This window comes from Pelophylax lessonae (assembly GCF_965119305.1).
Source record: "Pelophylax lessonae genome assembly, chromosome: 5".
Lineage (NCBI taxonomy): Eukaryota > Metazoa > Chordata > Amphibia > Anura > Ranidae > Pelophylax > Pelophylax lessonae.
Genome location: NC_138772.1, coordinates 27,037,979 through 27,050,960, shown reverse-complemented (window position 1 = coordinate 27,050,960; position 12,982 = coordinate 27,037,979). Strand labels below are relative to the sequence as shown.

The window sequence follows — 12,982 nt, the reverse complement described above, 5'->3', positions numbered from 1 at the left end:
AACCTTGCTACACAAACAATGACAACTCTTTGTCATAAATTCCTGCAACTGCTTCAGAGTTGCTGTAAGCCTTCTGGTAGCCTCTCTGAGCAGTTTCGTCCTGGCTCTTTGATCCAGTTTGGAGTGACGTCCTGATCCAGGGAGGGTCCCTGTTGTACCAAATACCTTCTGCTTCCTAATAATAGACTTCACTTTTAGGCATTGATAAAGCCTTTGACATTTTTTTGTATCCATCTCCTGACTTGTGCCTGTCCACAACTTGACAGTGCCTTGCCACCCATAGTTGATTGTTTGCTTCAGTTGCACTACCAGGGACTGAAATGCTCCAGGAAAGCTTTTTTTCATGCTGAGATAAAATGATCACAGTTCAAAGTCAAATGGCTTTGTGTGCCACTAAGAAGCTAATTAGCTACACCTAATTGAGTTAACAGGTCATTTTTAGGAGGGGTAATCCTTTTTTTCAACTTAGTAAATCTGTTTTTTTTTTTCTGACATGTTGGTGTTATATCTTTGACTTGGATGTTATAAGTTGCACTGAGTAAATACAACAGGATAAAACAAAAACTGTATATTTTCTTCATTTCAGGATGCAAAGCACCAAAATGAGTTTTTTTTTTTCTATACCCACTGCAGCTAAAACAATTGATGGTGTCAGTGGGAACTTATCTGAGAGGCAGAAATTGTTCAATGCTCAGGAAACCCCTTGCAACCTCTGGAGGAACCCTAGACTTCCATCTAACCCTGGTTCAGAAAGGCTGCTCTGAGGTGCAGAAACAACTTACTCAGAAACCAGATTGCCTACACCTACATCAACATCAATGCCTTGCGATAAGATAACAATACTAATAAAATAACCTTAAAGGTCCAATACAAATTTTATATTGACCCGTTGTTACGATGGCTGGATCAGAGTTAGGATATCTGACACCAGCACATCACAAGCAAGGTCCACGTAACTGTTTTTTTTTGGTCGCTAGGTGACTCTGCACGTTCATACCATTTTACATCTGGATGTAGCGCATAATGTGTACTATCAGCAGGATCATTCTCAAATCCCTGTGATTACTGTTTTGGTTTGGTGCATTCAGACAGTTAGGTACTTCCAATATGGGGTGGCCCCACCCCCCGCTGTTAATTTTGTAGCCACCAGACCTGAAGGATTCTTTTGAGGCTCCGTTCACATGTAGGCGTTTTTGGGCGTTTTTGGAGCCTTTTTCTGCTCACTGATCAGCTCTCCAAACGTCCAACAAGACAAATCCCATTCATTGCAATGACCCCTGTTCACATCTGAGCGTTTTGACACCCTAAGGAAAATGCCCAACGCTCAAAAAAGTACTTGAGCTTCTTTTTGGGCAGATCACAGGCGTTTTGTCCCATAGACCTCAATGTAAAGTGATATTTGGCGTTTCACAGGTGTTTTACAAGCGTTTAGTTGCTCCTGATCAGATCAAACAGCACAACTCTCCACCCAGCTCTCCACCCAGCTCTCCACCCCCTTGGCATGCCTCTGCTGTGAGCACATTTTCCTGAAACATGGAGAACAGCAGTTAGGCAGTTTAGGTGACCAGACTCTGCCATACCAAGGTGACCGTAGCCTGCTGCCATACCAGGGTGACCGTAATGTAGTTTAGGTGAACTGACTCTGCTATGCCAGGGTGACCAAACTCTTCCATGCCAAGGTGACCGTAACGAAGTTTAGGTGAACTGACTCTGCTATGCCAAGGTGACCGTAATGTAGTTTAGGGTAAATTGACTCTGCAATGCCAAGGTGACCGTAATGTAGTTTAGGGTAAATTGACTCTGCAATGCCAAGGTGACCGTAATGTAGTTTAGGTGAACTGACTGCTATGCCAGGGTGACCAAACTCTTCCATGCCAAGGTGACCGTAACGAAGTTTAGGTGAACTGACTCTGCAATGCCAAGGTGACCGTAATGTAGATATTTATATGGAATCAAAAAACACCATTTTGAAGCCCTAAAACCCAATAAATGCCCCTAAAAAGTGCCTAGGGTTCTGGATCATGCCCCAGGGACTATGAATCAGGCAAAAAAAAAGTTCTTAAAATTTGTCGTTTTTGATAGAGAGCCAATTATTGAAAAAATAAAAAAAAAATAAAAAAAAAGATTTCTTTGGATTTAGTTTTAATTTTAGTGTCTGGGGGGTCTAAAAAGTGTACCTGTGAAGTTTCAGCTCTGTAGCATGTCCAGAACCATAAAAAAAAAAAAAAAGATCATGCAGAAGAGGAGGTCCCTGGGAGGTTCCTTTGCAAATGTTGTAAAAAAAAACACTCTGCTTTTCCATTGGTCACCAAAAACACCTGTTAAAAACGCCCAAAAAAACGCCTGTAAAACGCTTGCAAAAACGCCTATAAAAACGCCTGTAAAACGCCTGAAAAACGATAAACAAATGCCTGAAAAACCCCAACGCCTACATGTGAACGGAGCCTGAGGGTTTGTAAAATGTAGTTAAATTACATTTATTGACAACAACAAGCCTACAGAGATTCACTAGCACCTAGGTGAAAGTTCAGGTCTACAAACCTTTTTAGGTTCTAAACTCTGACCATTTGTCCACTTGGACCAGTTCAGAAACCTATCTGTAATATCATCCAATTTCTTATATCTAATGTTACAGTTTCCTTATTATGATGGCAGTGTTGGTTATGTAACTAGATAGTTTCTGTTTCCCAAGAAAAACTTTTCAGAACAACTTCCCCCCCAACCCTTCCCAAAAAATTCTGGCATTGGGTAGTTTTATAGCATTCTTGCCAGGTTCTTCACCCTCGGGGCAAATAGGAATATGGTGTGGGAGGCAAAATGAAAAACAAACTGCTGTATAAATACACGTTAGAGACTGATTAAGTTCCAAAAGCTACAAGACTCAGTACAGGTAAGTACCTTCCTATGCAGTAATACCGGTTGGTGTACATAAGGGGAGGGGCCATACAGTAGAAACTGTTTAGGGTGCTAAGCACACGGGACGCAAAGTCATCAGAGAAGGTAAAAGGTATCTAATACCACAGCTTTATTTTTTATAAGGATACAGAAATGAATAGGTAACACTCCTTTCACTTTGCTATGCTATCTGTGCCCCATTCAAGAGATTTATTTTCACTTCAGTCCTGTAGACACAACAGGAAGTGAGAGGAAATTTCTCCGATAGGAGGGCAGTCCCCTCTTAGCTGTCACTGGAACTGGAGTGTCCCCATTGAAAGATTTCCCCTACATTTCTGTTCTAGTGACAACTCAAATTATATTAGGGGGGAATTTAACCACTTCAGCTCCGGAAGGTTTTACCCCCTAATAACCAGGCCATTTTTTGCGATGTGGCACTGCGTTACTTTAACGGTCGCTATACCCAAATGCAATTCATGTCTTTTTTTCCCCCCACAAATAGAGCTTTCTTTTGGTGGTATTTGATCACCTCTGCGGTTTTTATTTTTGCGCTATAAACAAAAAAAGAGCGATAATTCTGAAAATAAATAAATAAACCCAATATTTTTCACATTCTGCTATATAACATTCCCAACCCCCCCCCCCCCCCCCCCAAAAAAAAAATGTAAATATCAAAATCTTTCATCCTCTTAGGCCAATTTGTATTCTGATGCATATTTTTGGTAAATAAAATCACAATAAGCGTATTTTTATTGGTTTGCGCAAAAGTTATTGCGTCTACAAACTATTCTGAAAAAAATATATATATATTTCTTCCTGCTATATAACATTCACAGAATTTTTTTTTTTTTTTTTTTTTTTATCAAATTTTTTTCATCAATTTAGGCCATTTAGGCCAATATGTATTCTGCTACATATTTTTGGTTAAAAAAAAATCCTAATAAGCGTATTTTGATTGGTTTTCTCAAAAGTTACAAACAATGGGATAGATTTATGGCATTTTTATTTTTTTATTGCTTTTACCAGTAATGGCGGTGATCAGCGATTTTTAGCGGGACTGCGACATTGCGGCGGACAAATCTGACACTAATGGGCCATACACACTATAAGATTTTCTGAAGACTTTTTCCTTCAGACTTACCAAAACCAGATAATATGAGGTCAAACCTAAACACTTTCAATTTGTATGCAGTCAGGCAGGCCCTTGCACTACATAGAAAAGGAAAATCTGAAGGAAATCTAACCACAAAAGTCGGATTGTGTGTATCCAGCTTAAGTGACACTTTTTGGGGACCAATGACACCAATACAGTGATCGGTGCTAAAACAAATGCACTGTCACTCTATAAATGACACCGCCAGGGGTTAAAACTAGGGGTGAGCAAGGGGTTAAGTGTTCTCCCAGGGAGTGCTTTCTAACTGCGTGGGGGATGGATGTGCTAGAGGAAAAGAGTGATCTGTTTTTCAGCTTAGCTGAAACACATGATTTCACTCTTCCTCTGTGACAGAGCAGCCACCTGCCTTGTTTACATAGGCAGACGGCCGTTCTGTCATTCTCCAGCATGATCGCGGGTGGCCAGCGACCGTGGGGACCTGCTGATTGGCTCCTGCTGTGTCTAATCACAGCGGCGCCCCCGAGAACCCCTGCACAAAATCACATACCTATACGTGACTTTGCGCAGCCGGGCCATCCTGCCGCAGTATATATGCGGTGGGCGGTCGGGAAGTGGTTAATGTATTTAAAAAACTGACATTGTTAATTAATGTTTTATTCCTATGTTTATGTGTGCTTCAGAAAGTGTCTTTCTTTTCCATTAATGGGAGTTCCTGATCAATAAGATAATATACTCAATGCACTTTATGGTTCGGAAGCATTATATGATTATTAACTTTTATTTTTATTCTAAATTAAGGTTTCACTATACAATATACTTTTCTTTAACCTCCCCCCGTCCGCGCTACAGCCTATATACGGCTGCAGCGCGGACTCGAATTTTCGGGAGGCCGTTTTTAAACGGCCTCCCAGTGACACGCCCCCAGCGCGCTCCCGCGAGCGCGCTGCGGGGAAAATCTGTGTCGGCCGTGTCCCTTGGACACGGCCGATCACAGATCGTGGTGAATGGCCAATCACAGCGGCCATTCACCACGTGATCTGGCCGTCCAATGAGCGATGATCTCATATGTAAACATATGAGATCATCTCTCATCGCCGGCGCTCCTTCCTCACACGGAGCCTGCAGTGTGAGGAAGGAGGGGGAGCCGTTAGCCGCCGGGGACACAGAGACATGTAATCAGGGCACCGATCACCAGTGCCCTGATTACACAAGGTAAAAAACACACACACAGTGCCCCCCCATCAGTGCCCACAGTGCCCGCCATCAGTGCCCCCCATCAATGCCCACAATCAGTGCCCATAGTGCTTCTAGTCAGTGCCCATCAGTGCCTGCTCATCTAGGCACTGATGAGCACTGACTGGCAGCACTATGGGCACTGAGTGTGGGCACTGATGGTGCTGCCCATCAGTGCCGCTCATCAGTGCCACCCGTCGGTGTCCAGTGCCATCCGCCAGTGCCCATCAGTGCCGCCTATCAGTGCCCATCAGTGCCGCCTCTCAGTGCCGCCTCTCAGTGCCCAGCAGTGCCACCTGTCAGTGCCCAGCAGTGCCACCTGTCAGTGCCCAGCAGTGCCGCCTATCAGTGCCCAGCAGTGCCGCCTATCAGTGCTCATCAGTGCCGCCTATCAGTGCCGCCTCTCAGTGCCGCCTATCAGTGCTCATCAGTGCGGCATATTAGTACCTCCTCATCAGTGCCCATAAGTGCCACCTCATCAGTGCCCATAAGTGCCACCTCATCAGTGCCCATAAGTGCCACCTCATCAGTGCAGCCTATCAGTGCCGATCAGTGCCGCCTCATCAGCGCACATCAATGAAGGAGAAAAATTTATTTTCAAAATTTACTCGCAGAAAATAAGAAAAACTTTTTTTTTTTTTTCAAAATTTTTTGTCTTTATTCTTTTTTTTTGTAAAAAATAAAAAACCCAGAGATGATTAAATACCACCAAAAGAAAGCTCTATTTGTGTGAAAAAAATGATAAAAATTTCAAATGGGTACAGTGTAGCATGACCGCGCAATTGTCATTCAAAGTGTGACAGCGCTGAAAGCTGAAAATTGGCCTGGATGGGAAGGGTATTTAAGTGCACAGAAGGCAAGTGGTTAAAAATCATCCATATATATCCACTAAGTGACGGTCCTCTAATCTTACTTTGTTTTTCTGCCTCCTAGTAACGTCCTTGGGGAGATCTGGAGCCTCTGTTTTTCCCCCTCACTTCTATTTGTTTGGAACGAGCAGTGCAGGTAAGTCCATAGTCCATCTCAGGAGGGGACAAGAGAGGGTGGGGCTATGTTTACATTCATTTTCCATGGTCCCACTGTATGTATAGTCACCCTCTAACACAGGGGTCTCCAAATTGGGACCCAGGGGACGAATGTGGCCCTTTGCTTGCCTTTATCCGACCCTTGGGGCACTATTTCTTCCACTGACACCAAAGACGGGGTACTATTCCCCCCCACTGACATCAGGGATGGGGAACTAATTCTCCCATTGACACCAATGATGGGGTACTATTCCCCCCACTGATACCAGAGATGGGGAACTAATTCTCCCACTGACACCAATGATGGGGTACTATTCCCCCCACTGACAACAGAGATGGGGAACTAATTCTCCCACTGACACCAATGACGGGGTGCTATTCCCCCCACTGACATCAGGGATGGGGAACTAATTCTCCCACTGACACCAATTATGGAGCTAAATGGGTGAACCTGAGAGCTACTTTAACAGATTCAATGGACTATGCTGCTTGCACTAGTCACTCCCCTCTCGGTAAATGTAAATAATGAAATATTGAGATATATAAGTGCTGCGCAAATATAATATGTAAAGAAAATTGTGACAAATCAGATTAATATATATATAGTAAATGCAAAATCAGAACCTAAATGTATCCATAACATCGTGCATATATAATAAAAATCTATAATGTGATAGCTAAACATCAAACTTATAAATAAATACATAGAGAAATCCGTGAATTAATTGAAAAACAGTCCCAATCACCAGTGCTCAAGAAAGATGACAATCTGTAAACTGTAATTAATAGGACGGTTTGTCGGACGTATCACCTCCACTCTTGTGACCCCCCCCCCCCCCCCGTTAGGTGGGTGCTCACCCCATGGAGTGTGACCTCGCAACTAAGCTTGGTCAGTAACAGAATATAAATCCCAGCAGGGAAAGGGTGGATGGTTTCCTCCAACGTTCAGGCTCCCAATCTGGGATAATGAGCTCAGCAGAGCTCACACATAAAGAAAGAAGCACAGATCCATAGTGCAAGTATCGTTTGATAAAAGCATCATTTTATTAAAGAAAACACATATAAATCTCACACGTGCCAGGTGCTTGGGTGCCCCAGTCTATCCGGGCAGGGCATACAGCTTGCGGGTAAACTGATGAGTTACTCAATGCTGTGCTCACTGCTGCACTTGTATATGACAGCGTTACTCTCGCTGTGAGACGATGTGTTCACCGACATAGACCTGACCCCTCCCCTACGCGTGACGACACAGGGACTATGTGTCTTCCTCAGGGGAATCCAAATAAATAAATTTAAATTTGAAAATGAATTTCTATTCAAAATGGAAACATATTGCAATGAACACAGTAAGGTATAAAAGTGAAATAGGAGGATGATTTCTACTTAGGCAGCTTTATAGAACAGAGTAGAATAGAATCAAACAGAAAAGAATAGACTAGAAAATAAAAGAATAGAACAGAATAAAAGAAGAGTTGAAGCTCTTTTAGCTGCAAAGGGTGGGCCAACTCAATATTGAACCCTACTGGCTAAGAATGGGATGCCATTAAAGTTCATGTGTGCGTTAAGGCAGGCATCCCAATACTTTTGAAAAAATGGTGTATATAATATTACAGATCTGATCCAAACAGGATTTATTTTAATATGGGTACAAGGTATTTTCCAAGGACTGGAGATGAAACCGAGATGTAGAATCACCTTTTCTTGGAACATATTATGGTAACTGACTCTCTGTGTTCTGATGTCTCCTCCAGAATGAAGACTCTGGTGGCTTTGGTTTTGTTGGTGTCGTTGGGTCTGGCTTGGTGCGGCAGCCGTCCACCTGGAGGTAAGAATAATATAAAGGTTAAAAAAACCTTCATCTGGACAGTAGATTGACTGTCCGGGGAGGATGTAATGAAAGTACCGTCAAACTTACATTTTGTAGGAGAGGTCTCCTTATATTGGGAGATACAGTGAGTGGGATCTTATTGGGAGTTGTTATACATTGGTGATTTATGCTTTTATATAATACATGGTCTTCAGATAGGGGCATGGCTATTGTGTTGTTAGTTAGATATTTTATATCAACAATAATGGTAAAGCATTATATGGAAACCATCTGTAGAAGTCTAGTAATAGTTTGCCTTTTCTTAGTTTTTGTAGACATCAAAGCAGAATTCAAGTCTAGAACTAAGCTTAAAACTGCTCCCACCCCTTCTATCTCCTATTCTACCTACTTGTTAGAAGGATTATGGATATTTTTACCTATTCTCAGAGCGTTCTGGTCCAGTCACATGATCTTCTCAGCGGTAAGCTTTGGGGTAGAAGAGAGCGCCCCCAATGGATGGGATGGCTGAGCAGCGAAGTTACCCTTCGGCTTACTAAGGGGCATCCATTGTGGGCTGTCTCTCCTCTCCCCTGAAGCCGACTGCTGGGAGCCAATCATGTGACCCGAGCACCCTAAAAATAGGTAGGTACTGTATATGTATCTTTCTTCTACAGTAGGGGTCTTCAAACTATGGCCCTCCAGTTGCTCAAGAACTACAATTCCCATCATGCCTAACCATGTCTGTGAATGTCAGAGTTTTATAATGCCTCATGGGATGTGAAGTTCCAGCAACAGCTGGAGGTCCGTAGTTTGAAGATCTCTGTTCTACAGAGTAGTTAGTTAAATGAGGAATGGGAGCCATTTCAGGATTGGTTAGTTCCACTTTAAAGTATTCAAGTACATCCTACAAACCTGAAATTTTGTACCCAAACACTTACTTTTTAAATCTGAAAAGCTTCTTCCTCCTTACTGCTGCTTCCCTGAACTTCTGGTCAGATGGTAGTGCACTGTACACATCATCAAAAAGTCATATAATATAGTTAAAGTATATGCATAGGTGTGTGCAGCCTATTGCATTAGGGCGTACACCCCAAAGCTCAAACTTACATGGGTGTGTGTGTATACTGTGCGTACACTATATATATATATATATATATATATATATATATATATATATATATATATATATTGTGAGGGGATTAGCTCGGTGGCGGGTGTGGATGACCCCTTTGGGGGGGTTCGTTACACAGGGAGATAGCCGAGAAATGGTTGCAAACAACAGTTTGGTTTATTCATGCAATTTTCTTCACACAAGTGCAAGCGTCAAAAACCTCCAAAATAAAATAAAACACAAAATAAATCCTAGCCACTGTGGGCGGCTACCTTCTCACACACAGGAACCTACCTAAGGAGTCTGTCCCCAACCTACTTGGCTGATCATACAGCAGACTATCAATAGTCCATTTATTTCTGTTCACATAGAAACAATCCCTTTTCTCTTCACACAGCACATGTTCATTGGACTTTCCTTTCACATAGAAAACATCCATTGGTTTTTCTCTTCACATAGAAAACAATTTATTTTCTCTTCATACAGCACATGTTCATTGGATTTTCCCTTCACATAGAAAACATCCATGACCTCACCTTGAGAAGTCTTCACACTTTTTACCCTCCTCAGCGCACATCGCTTCAGGACTCAGGTATTCCTCTCCCATGCTCACACAGCGTCGGGAGGCACACATCTGACTGTCCTCCTCTACTCACAGCGTCAGGAGGCAGCAATTAGAGTTGAGCGGACACCTGGATGTCCGTGTTCGGCGGGTACGGCCGAACTTGAAAAAAAAAGTCCGGGTCCGGGTCCGAACTTTACCCAGACACCGACCCCCATTGAAGTCAATGGGGACCCAAACTTTCAGGCACTAAAATGGCTCTAAAACACCAATGGAAAGGGCTAGAGTGCTGCAAATGGCAGCAAACGTAGTTAAGAACATGGCAAGTGCTCTGCAAACAAATGTGGATAGGGAAATAACTTAAAACAACAAAAAAAAACAGAAAAATAAAAAACAATTTCTTCATCTGTGAAGGACGAGGCCCATATGGAGTAGGAGGGAGGTTGAGGTGGTGGTGGATGTGGCGGTGTAGGTGGAAGCGACGGTGGAGGAGGATGAGGTAGCCAACACTGCTTTTTTTCAGTCATTTTAAATGAGAGTACACCCCAAAAGAGTGAGAAAGATCAAAAGTAGAACAATGGCTGGGTAAGGTCGGTATCCATCTCTATTCTGCACAAGGTACGGAAAAGTCCTGTGGGATCCATGCCTGGTTCATTTTAATGAACGTGAGCTTGTCCACATTGTCTCTGGACAGACGGCTGCGCTTGTCTGTGATAACGCCCCCCAGCCGTGCTAAATACACGTTCAGATAATACACTGTCTGCAGGGCACGCCAGCACCTCCAAGGCATAAAGGGCAAGCTCAGGCCATGTGCCCAATTTGGAGACCCAGAAGTTGAAGGGGGCAGACCCGTCATTCACTACATGTAGGCGTGTGCACACATACTGCTCCACCATGTTGGTGAAATGCTGCCTCCTGCTAAGACGTTCCATATGAGCTGCTGGTGCTGCTGTTTGTTGTGGCGTGCTGACAAAGCTTTTCCACATTTCGGCCATGCTAACCCTGCCTTCTGAGGTGCTGGCGGTGCCCTGGTTGCGTTGGCGACCTCTTCCTCCTCCTCCTCTGCCTTGGCCTTGTGCTTCCACTGTGGCCCCGCTGTCAGGTGGGAATGCCAGCAGCATCGCATCTACCAGCGTGCGCTTGTACTCGCGCATCTTGCGATCGCGCTCCAGTGAGTGAATTAAGGATGGTACGTTGGGATCCAGCAGCGTGGCCACCCAGTAATCCGCACAAGTTAGAATGTGGGCAACCCGGCGGTCTTTGTGGAGACACTGCAGCATGTAATCGCTCATGTGTGCCAGGCTGCCCAGAGGCAACGAAAGGCTGTCCTCTGTGGGAGGTGTATCGTCTGTGTCCTCTGTATTCCCCCAGCCACGCACCAGTGATGGCCATGAGCTGGCCTGGGTGCCACCCTGCTGTGAACATGGTTACATATCCTCCTCCATCTCCTCCTCCTCATCCTCCAGAACTGTGCCCCTGCTGGACAATTGTGTCCCTGGCGTTTGTGGGTGCAGGAACCCACCCTCGGATCCACTTACAAATGACTGCCCTGAAAGCCTTGGAAAAGCCTTGGAAATGTTACCTCTTCATCCTCCTCCTCCTCCTCCTCATCCTGTGCCACATCCTCTTCCATCATTGCCCGAATCGTTTTTTGAAGGAGGCATAGAAGTGGGATAGTTAAGCTGACAACGGCGTCATCGGCACTGGCCATGTTGGTGGAGTACTCAAAACAGTGCAACAAGGCACACAGGTCTCGCATGGAGGCCCAGTTATTGCGTGCGTGCTGCAGCTGAAACTCCACTATGGCCTGCTGCTGCTCGCACAGTCTTTCCAGCATGTGCAAGGTGGAGTTCCACCTTGTGGGCACGTCACATATGAGGCGGTGAGCGGGAAGGCCGAAGTTACGCTGCAGCGCTGACAGGCGAGCAGCAGCAGGGTGAGAACGCCGAAAGTGCGCACAGATGGCCCGCACTTTCTGCAGCAGCTCTGACATATCGGGTTAATTTTTAAGGAACCTCTGCACCACCAAATTCAGCACATGTGCCAGGCAAGGGATGTGCGTCAAATCGGCTAGGCCCAGAGCTGCTATGAGATTTCGCCCGTTATCGCACACCACCAGGCTGGGCTTGAGGCTCGCTGGCAGCAACCACTCATTTGTCTGCTGTTCCATGCTCCTCCACAACTCCTGCGCGGTGTGTGGTTTTTTCCCCCAAACAGGCAAGTTTTAAGACTGCCTGCTGTCGTTTACCCCTGGCTGTGCTGAAGTTGGTGGTGAAGGTGTTACGATGACCGGATGAGGAGGCGGTAGAGGATGAGGAAGCGGAATAGGAGGAGTTTCAGAACAGGAGGCAAACTGAAGCACCCTGCAATCCTCGGCGGTGGAAGATGCGCCCCAAAAGATTGGAAGGTGTATCTCACCCGTACCAATACAGACTATGCCGCAATTTAATTCTTTTTACCCCAAAGGGTGTAGATTGAATAGCGGAATAGAAAAACATTTATAAAATGGTTTATCTCACACGTGCAAACACAGACTAGGCCCCGATTACAATTTTTTGTACCCTAAAGGCAGGATGAGGAGTAGGAGGAGTTCGGAACAGGAGGCAAACTGAAGCACCCTGCAATCCTCGGCGGTGGAAGATGCGCCCCAAAAGATTGGAAGGTGTATCTCACACGTACCGATACAGACTATGACGCAATTTAATTATTTTTACCCCAAAGGGTGTAGATTGAATAGCGGAATAGAAATTTTTTTTATAAAACGGTGTATCACACGTACAAAGACAGACTAGGCCCCGATTACAATTTTTTGTACCCTAAAGGCAGGATGAGGATGAGGAGTAGGAGGAGTTCGGAACAGGAGGCAAACTGAAGCACCCTGCAATCCTCGGCGGTTGAAGATGCGCCCCAAAAGATTGGAAGGTGTATCTCACACGTACCGATACAGACTATGCCGCAATTTAATTATTTTTACCCCAAAGGGTGTAGATTGAATAGCGGAATAGAAAATTTTTTATAAAACGGTGTATCTCACACGTACAAACACAGACTAGGCCCCGAGTACAATTTTTTGTACCCTAAAGGCAGGATGAGGATGAGGAGTAGAAGGAGTTCGGAACAGGAGGCAAACTGAAGCACCCTGCAATCCTCGGCGGTGGAAGATAAGCCCCAAAAATTGGAAAGGTGTATCTCACACGTACCGATACTGACTGTGCCGCAATTTAATTCTTTTTAC

The 12,982-nt window shown here is 44.6% G+C and overlaps 1 long non-coding RNA gene across 1 annotated transcript in view; it reads left to right on the top strand.

Annotated features, from left to right (window-relative positions):
- Positions 1-2,818: 2,818 nt before the first annotated feature.
- Positions 2,819-12,982, top strand: part of LOC309555865 — a 20,993-nt gene continuing 10,829 nt past the window's right edge. The window contains exons 1-2 of the long non-coding RNA XR_014225283.1: positions 2,819-2,890; positions 8,019-8,092. This is a non-coding gene — a long non-coding RNA (uncharacterized lncRNA). The remainder of the gene's footprint in view (positions 2,891-8,018; positions 8,093-12,982) is intronic.